At 34.1% G+C, this 16061-nt stretch overlaps 1 non-coding gene across 1 annotated transcript; it reads right to left on the bottom strand.

The window, feature by feature from the left end:
• Positions 1-12405: 12405 nt before the first annotated feature.
• TRNAT-CGU (transfer RNA threonine (anticodon CGU)) lies at positions 12406-12477 on the bottom strand. Its single transcript has one exon. It is a non-coding gene; the product is annotated as a tRNA-Thr (tRNA).
• Between the last annotated feature and the right edge of the window lie 3584 nt (positions 12478-16061).

Below are 16061 nucleotides of genomic sequence, written 5' to 3'. Positions count from 1 at the left end.
GCCTGAGCTCTTGCTGTCCCTGAGCCACCCCTTGAACCACATCCATGAATTGATTCATGCGGATTTTCATCTCGGCGAACTCTGCCTGTAGGCTCTCCATTACTCTCTGTTGGTTTCTGCGGGTACCGTACCGGTGAATGCCTGGGTCAGCTATCCTGCTGATTGAACACCAAATAATGAATATGTAAAACAGTGACATGCTAATGAATATGTAAATGCAGTGACATGTTTATCAATTCCAAAGGTATTCTACCCCCTTGATCCCAGTCTCTCGATAGATAAACGATGTAAAAAAAAGACTAAGCCGTTGATGAGAACCAAGAAAATTTCGACTAGAATCAAGTAGAAGATATAAACCCCATAGAAATGGATAAACATGTGTGAATGATTATGAATGCAAAATGATGTGATGCAAAATGATGTGAATGCAGTGCAGTGGCATGGGAATCAGGATCGCTGTATCTGCTTGAACATCTGTCAGGTTGCACTGTCTGGAGAGAAATTAAGAGCACACCAAACAAAGGTCATGGGATGGATCATGTTATCCTTAATATCAACCACCCATTTTGGTGGATTATGGTTTACACCTTATCAACACCCAAGTTTCATTGATATTAAGGATACCTGATCGGATCAACCATGAATCAAGGGTTTGTTGCAAGTCACGAGCATGGAGTTTAGGTTAAGAACCACCCAAAAGGAGTGTACTAAGGTTTAAACCTGCCAAACATGTTCTACAAAAGGTTCCCATAGTCATAATCCCATCTTTCGGATATTATCGGAGGAACGACTACTCGTATTCCAAAAATATTCTCAAGAGAGACTCTTATGAGTGTAGTATCGCGTAACAGTCGTATCAAATCTTACACTTGAACGACTTTCGCACTACGTCCTACGAATAAGCCAAGATGGGTTTGGTAAACTAAGGTCCTCAGCTTCTAAGGTCTATATTGGAAAAAATAATGTCTAACCACAACTTACTTGTGTGACATTATTGATCTCAACATGACCTCCACCAAGTGAATGGGCTTGCAAGTCAACTTGCTAAGGAATAACTCCACACAAGTCGACAAGACTATGCCATTCCCCTATCCTAAGTGCACTCGAGTTCGGGTATAGAAATCATCTCACAAAGATCACCAAGCAGCCATAGCCAGCCAACAGATACAACAATGATATGTACACAATGCAATAAGGTAAAGCAGGTAAATAAATAACTGTACAAAAGCATGAACACCCAATAAACAAACAAACTACAAAAGCTAGGAGGGACTCGCCTAGGGAAACCGGGTCCCCAGCAGAGTCGCCAGCTGTCGCAACCTGAAAAATACAGTGTGCGAAAAAACAACCGGCGAAAGAAAATGACAAAAGAGTCGCCACCGTGCGTTATTTATCCCAAAGGAGGGAAAGGAAACGCTCGAAGTAAACCTGAAAAGAGGAAAGGAAAAGACAAGGTCTCGCAACCAAATCTTGGGTTCGGGAGTCGGTTATGCGAAGGGAAGGTATTAGCACCCCTACGCATCCGTAGTACTCTACGGGATCCACTTTTAGTTCTTGTCTAAAGGGTGTGAGTTTATCTTGTGCTGTTTACTAAAAAAGGGGGTTAAATGAAAATGACTCGCGCGGATGTCGCATCCACTGCATACGTATCTCATCTGAATATGAGAATCAGAGTCTTCGTAGCTCGGCTGACCTATGGGTTGGGGGATGTGTGCTCGCTAAGACATCGCGTCTTATGCCTACGTATCTCATCTGGAATGAGAATCAGAGCAAGCCGTAGTTCGGCTAACTACGGGGTTAAGGATTATGTTTTAGGGGGCGGACGACGTTACTACGCAATCTACCGGATGCTCGACCTTTGGAGACTTACTCACCTGTAGTAGAAGGAGTAAACGTGTGTTTAGGAGAAGAAAAATCAATGAAGGGTTAGGGTTTGGGATGCTCATGCAAAAAGGCAGTCCTTGACGAAGGAATCGCGCTACCTGCGGGGATACGAACACATACAAAACAAACATGTATAAAGTAAATGTGCCAACAAGGCAATCAAAATAAATCTCCCAAATAGTATCCCACAAGCAAAGTGGAATATCCAGCGAGCTATCCCTGCAAAAGTCATGTGAGCCTTCACAAAAACTTAACAAAAGGGTTAGTGAAACAAGATAAGGATTAGGAGAAAACATGCTATGACAAACTTAAGTCAGATTAGAGCAAAACAATATGGTTTTTCATGGATAACAGAAGGGTTTCAGAAACCTCAAACCCTGTGGCATACACTTCAGAAATTAAACGATTAAGCATTCAAGGCATTATTTATACATTCATACATAATTATGAACCCGTGGCCAAAACCTAATGAAATTCATCCATCATACCTCAAACATTCAGAGTATTCAACTTCAAAGCACAAAGGTAATGGGAATAAGGGCAAACCTGATTGGAGAGATCGGTTGAAATCAAATGGCACGGCTGGATTTGCAAACCAATGTTAGGGTTTGCTTGAGCTGAAAGTGTGTGAGTCAGAATGAACCTTTCAGAGTTACCTGGAGGTTGCTCTGAACTCTGTTAGCTCTTCTCTCACTATCTTTTTCCCCAGGGTTCTTCTCTCACTATCTTTTTCCCAGACAGGGTAATAGGAATAGAATGGCCTTTTGTTTCACTGAAACTCTGAATTTTTAACCTGATTTTTGTGGACCTGTGGGCTCAAATGAGAGAGGTCCAAGTCCAAGATTTTTTTCTTTTATTTATTTATTTATTTATTATTATTTATTTATTTATTTATTTATTTTCGTTTTTTTTTTCGTTTTTCATATTTTTTTTTCAAAACACGTGGGCTTCGCCTAGCGAGCATGACAGCTCATGAACAAACCTTTGCTCCTTCAAGATTAACGTTTTGACTGACGAATAAACCCCTGTTGGAAGTAACTTAAGTCTTTCCCTTGTGTTGACTGATCATCTAAATAGAGCCCACAAAGTGTCCTGGATGATGTTCAAGCTTCTTGGATCCGATTCCGATTGCCATGATGAAATGCAAATGCTAAATGACCTAAAAATGAATGCATGCATGAGGTGTAAAGCGTATGCTTCCAGGAAAAATGAAGGGTAAATTTTGGGGTATTACAACAAGGTCCTGTCATTTGGATGGTGTGACTTCTAGCTCGAATTGGTAATGATGATTTGAATGGTGGGTGTTTGACATCTGATTATGGTGTGTTGGTGGCTTATAATGCGAAAGGAAATGTATTGGATTTGTGGTTGTTTGGTATGTAGTATGAAATTATAAGGGAATGTTTGAAATTGTGCTTGAAATTGTTCAGGTCTTGGATACTGATTGTGTAATATGATTGTGTATAGATGGAATTAGAAATGATTGTAATTTTGAACATGTTTGTTTCAGGAATGAATAGGAAGTTTGAAGGTTATTGGTTAGCTTGGGAATTTCGGCTTGGATGCGGCTATGAAGCGCATTGGATGGCGGGGCTGTTTTGGAATTCTTATGGGATTGGGTTGGAACATATTGAATTGTTTAGATTGTGTATTGAAAGTTAATTGAATGAATGAGATTATGTAATGAATGTTTATTGAATTGGACTTGTATGTAAGTCTATTGAATTGTATTGAATGGAATTTGGATATATTGAATGAAAGCTTGAAAGTTTGAATGAATTGTATGGAGTGTAGGATTGTAATGGCATGTAATGAATTGTTAAAAAAAATGGAACATTACTTAGACATGGAAAGTGGCTTATGTAGGTTGGTGATTTAAACGCGTCCAATCAAAATTCATCCCTCTTTTTATTTTCTAAACCAAATGTGGTTTTTTTGTGTTCAGTAGAAATGGAAAGGCCCGATTCTAACTTATCCAAGGACATCACCTTTATTGGTTACTCAAATGCAAGAGTGGACATAAAATTCTGATTTTAATGAGCAATGCATATGATGATTACCAAATTGATATGGAATACCACAAATCTATCTTAAACCAAACACCCTTGGCTTGTTGATTTTGGTCAATGGTTATATGGCAAAATTGTAGTTTTTTTTTCATGTATTGATACACTTGAATGCAATAATGGACTAAGGTTCCATGGATCTTAGATGCAAATGAACTTTAGGCCAAGTGCCAAATGAAAAAAAAAAATTCAGGACCAAAATCGGGGTATGACAATAGGCTAGCTCTATGTTTAGACTACCAAATCCCCTCACTTGTAAGATCTAAAGTTTAAGACTAGATCCCTAGAGTCATGAACCATACCCTTATTTTACCATGAGAAGGAGCAAGCCTTCCTACGACAATCCTTCGGGATAAATCTCATCTAGGCAGGACCCTAGTAACAATCCTTTGGGGGTTGATAAGATAAGGTCCCCAGGAGTGGAGTGGGTTCTAGATAATGGTTATCAGAGTCATAGACCACATCCAAATCATCAAAACATTAGGGGTTGAAGCTAGCGGAAATATACCCTGACGTATCGCACGCTCGAACATACAACAAAGTCGCCCCATCGAACTTTATTTATTCCCGAAGGAAAGGGAAAACATCGATAAAACCCGGGGGAAAGAGATATGCTAGGTAAGGAATTCAGTGATGCACGAGGAATGTATTAGCACCCCAAACATCCATGGTACTCCATGGGAACCGTTTTGATTGTTCTCGCTCGAATAGGTGTTAGATCTAAAGTTTACTCGCAAAAAAATGGGGAAAGGAAGAGAAATAAATAAAGTGTCCGGTGAGGATTAGGGCCTTCATGCCTACGTATACTCATAGTGCAATGAGGAACTAGTGGTAGGAGATAAAAAGAATTGATAACAGTATGGTCTGAACCAAAGGATAATATGGTTTGAACTCCAACAAGGGGTGAAATATGAATCCAAGAGTAAACTGGAATTAACCGATATGTAGACTGTCTGAACATACGCCACTATATGGTATAGCCAAAAACAAAGGAAATTAAGTGTTTAGGGATAATCCAACACAGCTCTTGGTTCACAAAGAGATACAAGATGGAGCATAAAGGATAGTGTATTTGGCTCAAAGACAACTGGTGTATCACATGGAGTGAATGAAGGGAGATTATGAAGGCATCATGGAGATGAGTGGAGGAATTCCCTAAGGTAGGAGTAATAAATAAGTATGCTCGTAGAGGATTCGAACCCTCATGTCTATGTATTCTCATCGTGCAATGAGAAAATCAAAGCAATTGTAGCTCAACCTACTACGGATGAAATAAAGAGAGATTGGATAGGGTTGCCCAGAGGCAAAGCAAATTTATTAACAAAGCAAGGACGTGGCATTAACCAATGATGGTAATCAACCACAAGGACAAATGAGATATGGCCAGATTCTGAACTCCACAGGGAAAGATAGATGAATGCCATAGTCTGAACTAAGTGCAAGGCAAGGAATGAATTTCCTGAGTCTGAACTCAAAGAGGGCAAAGGAGATATCATACCAAAGTCTGAACTTCAAATCAATTTCAAAGGATGCCAGAGTCTGAACTCCATGGGCAAGATGTGTACGTGTGCCATAGGCTGAACTATATAAGGCAAAGGAATTAATTGATTTGAATGCCAGAGTATGAACTCCATAAGGGCAAAAGAGTATGATGCCTAAGTCTGGACTGTAAGGGAGAATAATATGTCAAATTATGTACTGTATAGACAAAATCAGGATAGCCAGAGTCTGAACTCAATAGGGAGAGGATGCCAAGATCTGTATCTTATAGGAAAGGAATAAAAGATGATACAATCTGAATCTTATAGGCGAGATACCGAGGCTTATACCTTATAGGCAAAGAATAAAGCCATAATATGAACTCCATGGGCTAAAGGGGGTTGCCAAGGTCTGCACCTTGAGGGCTAGAAGCAAAGCCAGAGTTTGAACTCCATGGGCTAAAATAAGTTGCCAAGGTCTGCACCTTGAGGCAAATGATAAAGCCAGAGTATGAACTCCATGGGATAAAGAAGGTTGCCAAGTTCTTCACCTTGAGGGCAAGCAACAAAGTGTGCCATAGTCTAAACCGATAAGCAATGCATGAAGCAATTGATTGAGAAATGTGTATGTGACCCCAAGATCATGATCCCAAGAAATGTATGAACATCCAGGAGGAGAGTCTGATATGGAAGGAAGGTAATGATGTTTCACTATTAAAGTGTTGAATGATTGAGGTTGCTTGAAGAAGAAGGCTTGTCAATTGCATGATTTAAGTTACACCAAAGTCTATGAACAAAGTCGAATACCTTAAGCAACTAGGTCATTCATCCTGTACCCAAGAATATTCTAGACAAGGATAGGAATTCTCCACTCTTATCATTCTTTGTTTCTTAAGGCTCATAGCGTGCAACTCAAATCAAAATTAGCAATTTGTTGACAGGGTGTCCTTTATGTTGATCCTATTTATGTTGTGTCACTTGTTGTAGAAGAAGACTCGACAATCATGTAATTCAAATTGTGCTAAAATCTATGAATAAAGGTGAATACGATGAGCCACGAGCCAAACGTCATGCACCCAAAGATATCCAGAATAAGTGTAGGAAAGCTTCAGTCTCATCCCTTCTATATTGCTTAAGGCTCGTGTCACACACTTTGAAATATGATTTTATGAGTTATTGGTGTAGTCTTTTGCTTGTTGCACTAATTCCTTATGAAGAGAGACTTTCCAATCTTATGACTTGAGTTGTGTTAAAGTCTATGAATAGAGGTGAACACGATGAGCACTGGGTCATTCGTCCCACACCCAAAGATATTCAGAATGGGGGTAGGAATTCTCCAGTCTCATTCCTTCTCTATTGCTTAAGGCTCGTGCCGCACACTTTGAATTATGATTGACAAGTGTTGATACCTTTGCAGTGCTTGAGAAGTAATCCACTTTGCTAGCTATGCTTGACTTGACATTGACTCGGAGTCTTGATCTCGCATTTGAACCTTAAGGTCTTGAGCTCCTGAGATTCCGTGTATCCATAATAGCTTGAGCGTAATGAACTTGCCATATCAAGTGATCAAGAGTCTTTTGATCACTTGAAATAGGCCTGAGGCTTACAGCATGATTACAAAGGATTTGGTTGACCAAAGTGTCCTTTGGTCAATGTTAATCGGTGGGATTAAAATAATAGTTGAATTATGTACAATAATAACCTATTGAAATAATCAACTAGGTAGGAATCTGATGAATCTAATCAAGGTCCTAGAATTAAGGGAACATGTACAAAAATCAAGATTTTTCTTCATAGGGGTAAAATAGTCATTTGTTTAATATTGGATTGAATGGAAAATATAATCAAGATTTACTCAAGGACTATTCCTAATTATTCCTAATTATGCAAAACAATTAATTACTTCTAATTATTCTAGTTATCAAGATCTAAACATAATCTAATTAAAAATTAATTAAATTCTAATTTAATTAATTAAAATTCCAATTAACCTAACTTACATGACTAATCCTAATGGTTGAAGTTCAATTAAGTAAATTAATATGAATTAGTTTCTAATTAACTAATTAAATTAAATTAAAAAACTCAATGGGTACAGAACCTGGACTTGGGTACATCATATTCGGATTTGGGCCTGGAAGGCCAGGCCCATTCGTACAAATTAATTGGGCCAGAATGGGAGTGCGGGAATTGGAGGTTTGTATGTGGATAGGGATATTGCTTGGGCTTAAGGTTTAAACTCCCAACGGTCACCCAGGCCCATCCTCACGGCCACGCCATGCAGGCAGGTTCCCAGGTCAAAACACTTCGCGTGTGAACTCCTCCAACAAAACTCAATTCCAAAATTTCAGCATACGCCTTCGAAAGCACGGTCCAGGTCTTCCATACCTCCAAGGATCTTTGAAAGTACATGGCTTCGACAACACAACTTTTTCTCTCCCCTTGCGTATCAAATCGTCTCTTCACACCATGAAGAAACGCGACGGGATATGAACGACGCGGTCAAGAGCGAACGCGGTTCGGTATTCCACTTTATCAAATCCAATTTTGAATGAGAAATCAAGATGAGAACAAGAAACATTGCACTTACGGTTCATCACGGTGCATGCTGTTCTAGGAGATCCACCGATACCAATTCATCAGAAGATACTAGAGGAGGAGCATGCTCAGTTAGATCATATTGATGATGTCTTGCCTAGGTGTCGTCACATAGTAGAGATTGTGCGGGCATACAATGACGAGGGTATCTTTCTTGAGGGGTCTGATGTCTGGAGAGTCCTAGATGCCATCATGACGGAGGCACATGGGGATTGATGGCCGATGAGGTAGAGGAGGTAGATGAGAGGTTGTCAAACACACACAATAGTAGTCTGCTATTATTTTTTTGTAGTACTATGGTTTATACTTATTTTGACAGTCTTACTACATTATTGATTTCAATTGTACGATATTTTTGATATATATTGTTATTTTATTTTTGTATGGCATTTTTGGTCCATCTAGAATTATGTATGTCTATTTATTTATTTTTGATCGTACATTATACTTCATCTGAACACATATAAACAATTTATAACATGAAATATTTGTTCTGATATATTTCAAAGATGTATCTTCAGAATAATCACAAAGATGCATCTACGGTACCATTTAAATGTAAATAGCACTTGAATGACATGCATTGAATGTTTACAATTGTCCCGGAGATGAATCTCTAGAATATTTCAATATTTATTTAGAAATAGATGCGTTCAGAAATGCATCTCCAAAAACTATGAGCATTTAAATAATTTCACGTGGTGGCTAAAAAATATTTAAGATTCATAAAAAATTTCTCATAAAATAAAACCCGGATCAAAATACTATTAGCTGACGGAGACCCCAACTTGAGTCTAAGTTGGAGTTTCCCTTTGTAATAACATTGCAAACTTCTTGATTGCCGATTTGAAGTTCCACCTTGGTATATCCTTTGCTTTCAGCTAGCATCTGTCATAAACTTCCCATAATTCAGCCATGACTACATCACAACGGGCCAATGTATTTCGTGAAACCTCCTACCCAGTCGCCCTTGTCATCTCGGATTAAACCACGCAGCTAGTTTGAGATTCAATTTATCAAATATTACAATTAAAAATATTTTTATTTATTTATTGCACTTTCAATTAAAAGCTTTGTTTTTATGGAATTCTTTAAGCATTTCACTTTTCTCTTTCTTGCGGTTAAATTATCTACTATATAATTTTGACGTTAACTATTATAAGTTTACTTATTTAATAATCCAATGTGTATTAATTGAATAAAGTTGTCAAATTTTAAAGAAAGAAAAGTTTAATATAGATTATATAATTTACATGTAGATTGTTAATTAAATTCCTTTTATAAATTATAACTAAATTTAAATTATAATATATATATATATATATATATATATATATATATATATATATATATATATATATATATAATATATATATATAAAGTAGAACTTTATATATATATATAAAGTAGAACTTTATATTAAAGATCAGAAGTATCTGTATACAAATTTTGAAATTAGTGTTTGCAAAATAAAAAAATTATATTATATTAATGTTATATCTAATAAAAAAAATATTGAAATAAAAAAAATCTAAAATCTAAAATAAATAAAGCTAATTAAGAGTGTCCATAGGTACGGATCAACCTACAAACTCACTCACCAAATCTAACTCAATCCTTATTTTTACCCAACTCAATTATATATGGGTCCAACCCGAACCAATCCATTCAAATCCATTAGTATTTAGTTCGGGTAATGAGTTTGAAGTTTTAAATCTACGAACCCACAAACCTAATTCATTGATATGTTCCACTATTTTTATTTTATTTTATTTATAAATTATCTAGCATAATTCTCACGATACATATATAATTTTTAAATATAATTATAGTTTTTATTAATCGTAAAAATCTAAATCTAAATCAAATTTGAGAGATCAAATTTGTTTACTCAAAGAGAGATATATCTTATATTTTAAATTATACTTTATACCTGTATATTTTCTGAGAATCTGAATCATAAAAGAGTTTTTAGGTATTAAACGATAAATTTTATTCAAATTAAATACTAATTTTTTTTAATTTTTTAATTTTTTTGTAAATAATTTTTTAAATTAAATTGATATTTTTTTTAGAATTTAAAAAATTATAATTAATGAATGACCTACAAATTTAATCTAATCCAACTCATTGATGAGCAGACTCGTTTAGTTTAATTTTATAGTTTAATATTATAATAATGGGCTGAACAATTATTCCAAACCTATAATTATTGATTGGATCGAATATTAAATTTAATTAAATTAGATCAAATCCAATTCGCGAATACCCCTAAAACCAATACTATAATATACGTAAAAATGAATGATTAAAAGCAACAATCTTTGGTTTTTTGTTTGTGTACAAATAAATTGGGAATTTTTTTATTCAACTAAATAAAGTTGAAATATTTACTTGTAACATTTTTTGAGTTTTATTGAATAATCGTGTATTAAATTGTAATTAAAATATTATATTATATTTAAATGACGTTTATATTATAATTAAAAGTGGAAATTATTATTAAATAGTAATATAAATTTATGGTTGAAAGATAAATATTAATGTACATAATTAGTTAAAGTATTTATTATAAAGAGAAAGAATTATTATTATTAAATTATATTATATAACATTTGTTTTATAGTTAAAATTTGGTGATACTCAAGTAAACAATAATTTATATTTAAAAGTAAAAGATACATTTTTTATTTAAATTTATTGTATTAAAATATACAATGAACTCAGTAATTAAATTTCATAGTTATGTTGTTGGGTTATTTAATTAATATAATGAAAATAAATAATAATATAAACTTTTAACTGAAAAATAAGTTTTATTGAAAATTTATTGTATTAAAACTATATCATTAATTCTCTAATTAAACTTTATAATTATAAGAGAAAATGGAGGGTACAGTCTAAATTATTTTTACGATAATCATATATCCCGTCAAATGAGCCTACAAATTTTAAATTTTATATGATTTGATACTTTAAAATATTTTGATTGAATGAGTGTATAAATTAAATTTTAATTATAATAGTAAATACATCATTGACCAATCCAACGTGATAGTCTTGGCCAACATTAAATTCAAAATCATTTCTAAAATACTTGTTGATAGATTAGCATCAATTATGCCCATAATCATTTCTGATGAGCAAAAGGGCTTTGTTAAGGGCAGAAGTATTAAGTACTGCATAGGGCATATCTCTGAGGCCATTAACTTGATCAAAACCACGCCTTTGACTCTCAAACCTGGACCAAGAATCAAGAATATATGTGCCAAAAGTAAATAAATAATAAGATTTGCAACAAGAAAAATAATACTAATAATAAATAAATAAAAATAGTGATAAATATATGATTGATATTAAACAATCAACTGTATATCAAATTTTTTTCTTCATTTTTACGCAATATCTAATTATATACTACAACAATCTATATTATAAAAATAAATATTTTGTACAATATATTTATATATTATTGTTTGAAGAGTATTATAATTTAGCTAAATTTAAAGTATAAACAAATTTTAGAAAAAAAAGTATGAATTGAAAGTACATGTATTAAGAAGAAAAAATGTGAAAATGTACGTAATTATTTTATTCAACTGATTGATAGTCGTATTTGTGTAGATGGTCTGAACATAAAAATTGTTTAATAAATCAGATGAAGTTAAATTCACGAAATAAAAATTGATTTTAAATTTTAAAAGAAAATTATAAAAACAAAATATGAGTAAAAAATACAAGAAATTGAAAAGAAAAGTTAAAATTACCATTTACAAAATTATCACCTTCAACTAATTGGTGGTTCTTAGTTGTACTCGTGTAGATTATCCAAAAAGAAGTTCTAGTAAATTAAATTTTAAAAACATTAATGAATGGATTCATACCTAAGTTTTGAATGAAACTAGAGGTCAACTATTATTGCTAAGTGTGCGGAGTGTGATCCATGGGAAATTAAAGAAAAATTACCATTTACACAATTATCTCTTTCAACTAATTAGTGATTAATTGGTGGTTGTTAATTATACTCGTGTAGGATGCGCTAATATTGAAAATTTTCTAATAAATTAAATTAAATTTTAGAAAAACTATTTACAGGAAAAAATTGATGGTAAAAAAAAGTCATATATTGACGATTTTAAAGACTAATGCATAGAAATGCTACCACTATTTAGTTGTCACAATAACTTTGAAGAGAATGAAAATCAATCAAATGGAGAGGGAAAGTGTGTTACCTCTCACTTTCTGCTTCTTATTACACATTATAATGTAATTGTTAGTTCTGAAATCAATAAATTTCATTTTCTACCTTTTATATTTCAGTGTTACTATTAAAATTATATATCTTTTAAAATTTTATGTCATAAAATGATAAAATATGTAGCTCCCAGTGAGGATTGAACTCACGACCTTTCCCTTACGAAGGGAACGCACTACCACTATGCTATGGAAGCTTGATGCTTTTGACTTTATTTTCATACAACTTGTGCATATTATTAGTCTATATTATTATAATTATTTAAATATTTAAAATATATTAATCACAAATATATATTTATCATTATACACAAAAATACTTTTTTTTAAATAAAAAAATTCATCTACTCTCTATATCTACCTATTTATCTATATTTGAAATAGGTTTCTAACGCAACTAATTATGTCTCAATTAAAGTTATCAAACTCAAGTTATGTTATTTTTAATTTTGTCTCAAAATTCTTAACACTAGTAGTTAAATACCAAATAGTGGTAATCAGTTACCACTCATTCAAAAGTCAGAATTCCACATTTTTAACACTAGTATTAGAATGAGGATGAAGATGATTGATGTAGAGTATTATTGATCCTTAGTGTTTTCTCTTTTCTCTTCTTCAACGATCCTTGATCCTTAACATGCAAGCAAGAGTGCCATAGTTGAAACAAGTTCTTTTTCTTCCATTTCTCTCTCTCTCTCTCTCTCTCTCTCTCTCTCTCTCTCTCTCTCTCTCTCTCTCTCTCTCTCTCTCTAAGATCCTAACTTTCTCTCTCCTCCAAACATCCAAACAATGTCTAAAAATAATAATTCAATATATAAAGGATACATTTAGATCTATTCACTGTTGATCTAGTATAGAGTGTGGACGATCGTAGGATGTAACCAACAATTGAAATCAGTGGGGATTCCATGCTCTCATGCACTGTCCAAAAGTGAGGGTCCAACTGTTTCTTAGTAAGTGTGGTGCCTTGGTTGGATTAGTCCTATGTTTTTGGCCAATTTTGATTGACCTTTAGCCAGTTTGGAACAATTCTCCACCAAATCCTTGCTATCAACTTTAAAGTAAGAAACTTTGAAGTATAAACTAGTGAATTAGGCCTAAGAATAGGTATCGTTAAGAGATATTCTTCCATTGAGATTGTGCCCACCATAAGGGAGAACTTTATTATGGCGTTAAGTGGGGGAATGTACATTAAGAACATGCACATTTAATGCTTTTTGTGTAAAATAAATGTTTCCTTGATATAGGCTTCCCCATGAACCCACTCACGTAAAGTAGGAAGGTGTTGTACATAAGGGTACTCAAGTGCATTTGAGTGCAGTTACTATTTTTAGATTTCATCTAGGTCATTGGATTTGATCTTTTCTCTTCGTTTGGATCGTGTATGTTGAACTCGAAATTTTGTGTGCCCATATATTAGAAAATACGAGCAATTTCACTTTTTAAGTTTCTTTAAATCATTATGACATAGAGAGTTTTAACTTTATGAGTTCTCTGTTCATTAATCATTGTTAAAATTTTCTAGGTTTTAAGATCTTCTTACTCGAATCACACTTCATTTCTCTTGACTCAAATAAAATATTCATCTAATCATAAGGTACTTTATTTTTTCTCATTCGTTCATAATTGTTTTTCAAGTTCTTCAAAAATGACAGAGTTAGGAAACCTAGATTTAGGTATCCACATTGTTGACCTTAGTGAAGGAGAACGGCGATCCAAAACGCAACGGAATTTAAATTTTTCTCCTTTAGTGATCATTACGAATGGGCATGATCAGTGATAGAATAGTTACCTCTTGTGACGATTGAAACCTTTGATGCAGATCTCTTGTGGCGATTGAAACCTTTGATGCAGATCTACGGAGCGATCACGAACGTTGAACGATGACAACGCCTCTACTCAGTCCACACGAACGGATTTCTTCAATCTCAGTGCTAGCTGTTATGAATGAAGCCTTTGAGTGAGTGAGTGAGAGAGAGAGAGAGAGAGAGAGAGAGAGAGAAAACGAAAATAATGCAACCGCTATGAATGCTTCTGCACAAGGGTTCTATTTATAGAACCACTTGTGTGGGCTTCAAGCTAAAAAGCCCACTTAAGTGTAAGTGGCCCATATTTCATAATATGCCAAAATCACTTAAGCGTGTGGTACCTTACCATATTTCGTATTCTACTTAAGTACACCGTACCTTACGATGTTCTACAATTCACTTAAGTACACCGTACCTTACGATGTTCCTTAGTTACTCTATCTCTCACCAATCTGTCCTTTGTGTGTGACCCTGTAGGTTTTCGCAGCATTGACAATTATATTAAATCACGTATTTAACATAATAAACAGTGAGCGATATCTAGCAACACATCACTGCTACCCAAGACACGAAAATGTCATGTGATATGACAAATCCTTCTGTGATAATACTTATGCATATAATTATCCTTTTGCCCTTATGTCTATATTGAACACAAGGCATAGACCGTGTCATCCTTGTCCAATTCAATATTGGGCCCATAGACATTTATCCTGTTATGCAGGATGGGCAAATTTCATCTAGGTCACTCATGTCCCTCAGCATGCTTCGTGGAGTACCCATCAACTGTCTTTATGATTATCCAGTTACGAACAACGTTTGATCAGCAATAAAGCACTCGACTCTACATCTAGGGTCCATAGTGGTTTCAGGTCGAAGGGTGGTATACACCATTATCACCATGAGAATAACTTATGACATTTTGGATAACATTCTATATAGTATTCTCATAGCGGGTCAATCCAGTATAAATATTACTCTTAATATTCATACATATGTTTAAGACTTGATAACTCCTTATCCATGATCCATGAGATGTGATCATCAGTCTATATACATAATAGTCTTTATGCTTTAATGTTATCCCACTTCACAATAAAGCTCGACTACGGATACTTTAAGAATAGTGTCCTTATGTTTAATTTGATCTCATGATCAAGTCACACTTGATACATTAAACGGACTAGCTATTCTAGGGACTTTATTAAACAAACGTAATAAAGAAAAAGCAGTTTATTATTAATAAATAATTCGATACAAGTACCAAAAGTATTGGTCTCTAGGGCTTACACCAACACTTAGTTGTGATATTAATACTAGTGATGTCGATTCTTGAACTAAGGTTGAAGTAATTAATCCAGTGGATATATATCATCCCCATATTAGGATATAAATGAAACATGTTACCTCTAGGTTAACCTTGGTGAAATCTAGTTGGATAACCCCCTTCTTGTGGGAAATATCATGGATGATCTTGCAACCTAAAGTGTAAATAGGAATTTATGGTGTATGTACAAGCATGAGGCCCTTGAACAGGAGGTAATGTGGTGGTTGGAGGAACAATCAATATGTAATACTTACATTAGTCATTTTGTTATTTGTGAACAATGAGAAAGACATGGGAAGGGAAGAGCCAACACTTGATCTGTCTGAGGATGTTGATGACCAATGATGACAAAATTAGCAAGTGTACTAGTATGTACCAAAGTAATATTAAAATATTCGTCTTCACGAGGATTGAATTTTAACAAGGAAAACGAGTGCGAGTTAACGTAACACAAGGGAAGGGATTAAAAATGGTTTGTTTGATCCAAAAATAAGAGAAAATTACTTTGGAAAATATACAATGATAAAGGTGATTAGGTATTTTTTGTTAGAATCACATATTTCTATTATATTGATGAAATGCTCATTAATAGACATACAAAAACATAAGAGTTACCCAACAGATTAACCATTCCACTTCATCCAAT

Source organism: Lathyrus oleraceus, chromosome 3 (assembly GCF_024323335.1).
Source record: "Lathyrus oleraceus cultivar Zhongwan6 chromosome 3, CAAS_Psat_ZW6_1.0, whole genome shotgun sequence".
Classification (NCBI taxonomy): Eukaryota; Viridiplantae; Streptophyta; class Magnoliopsida; order Fabales; family Fabaceae; genus Lathyrus; species Lathyrus oleraceus.
This window is presented reverse-complemented; position numbering and strand designations above follow the sequence as displayed.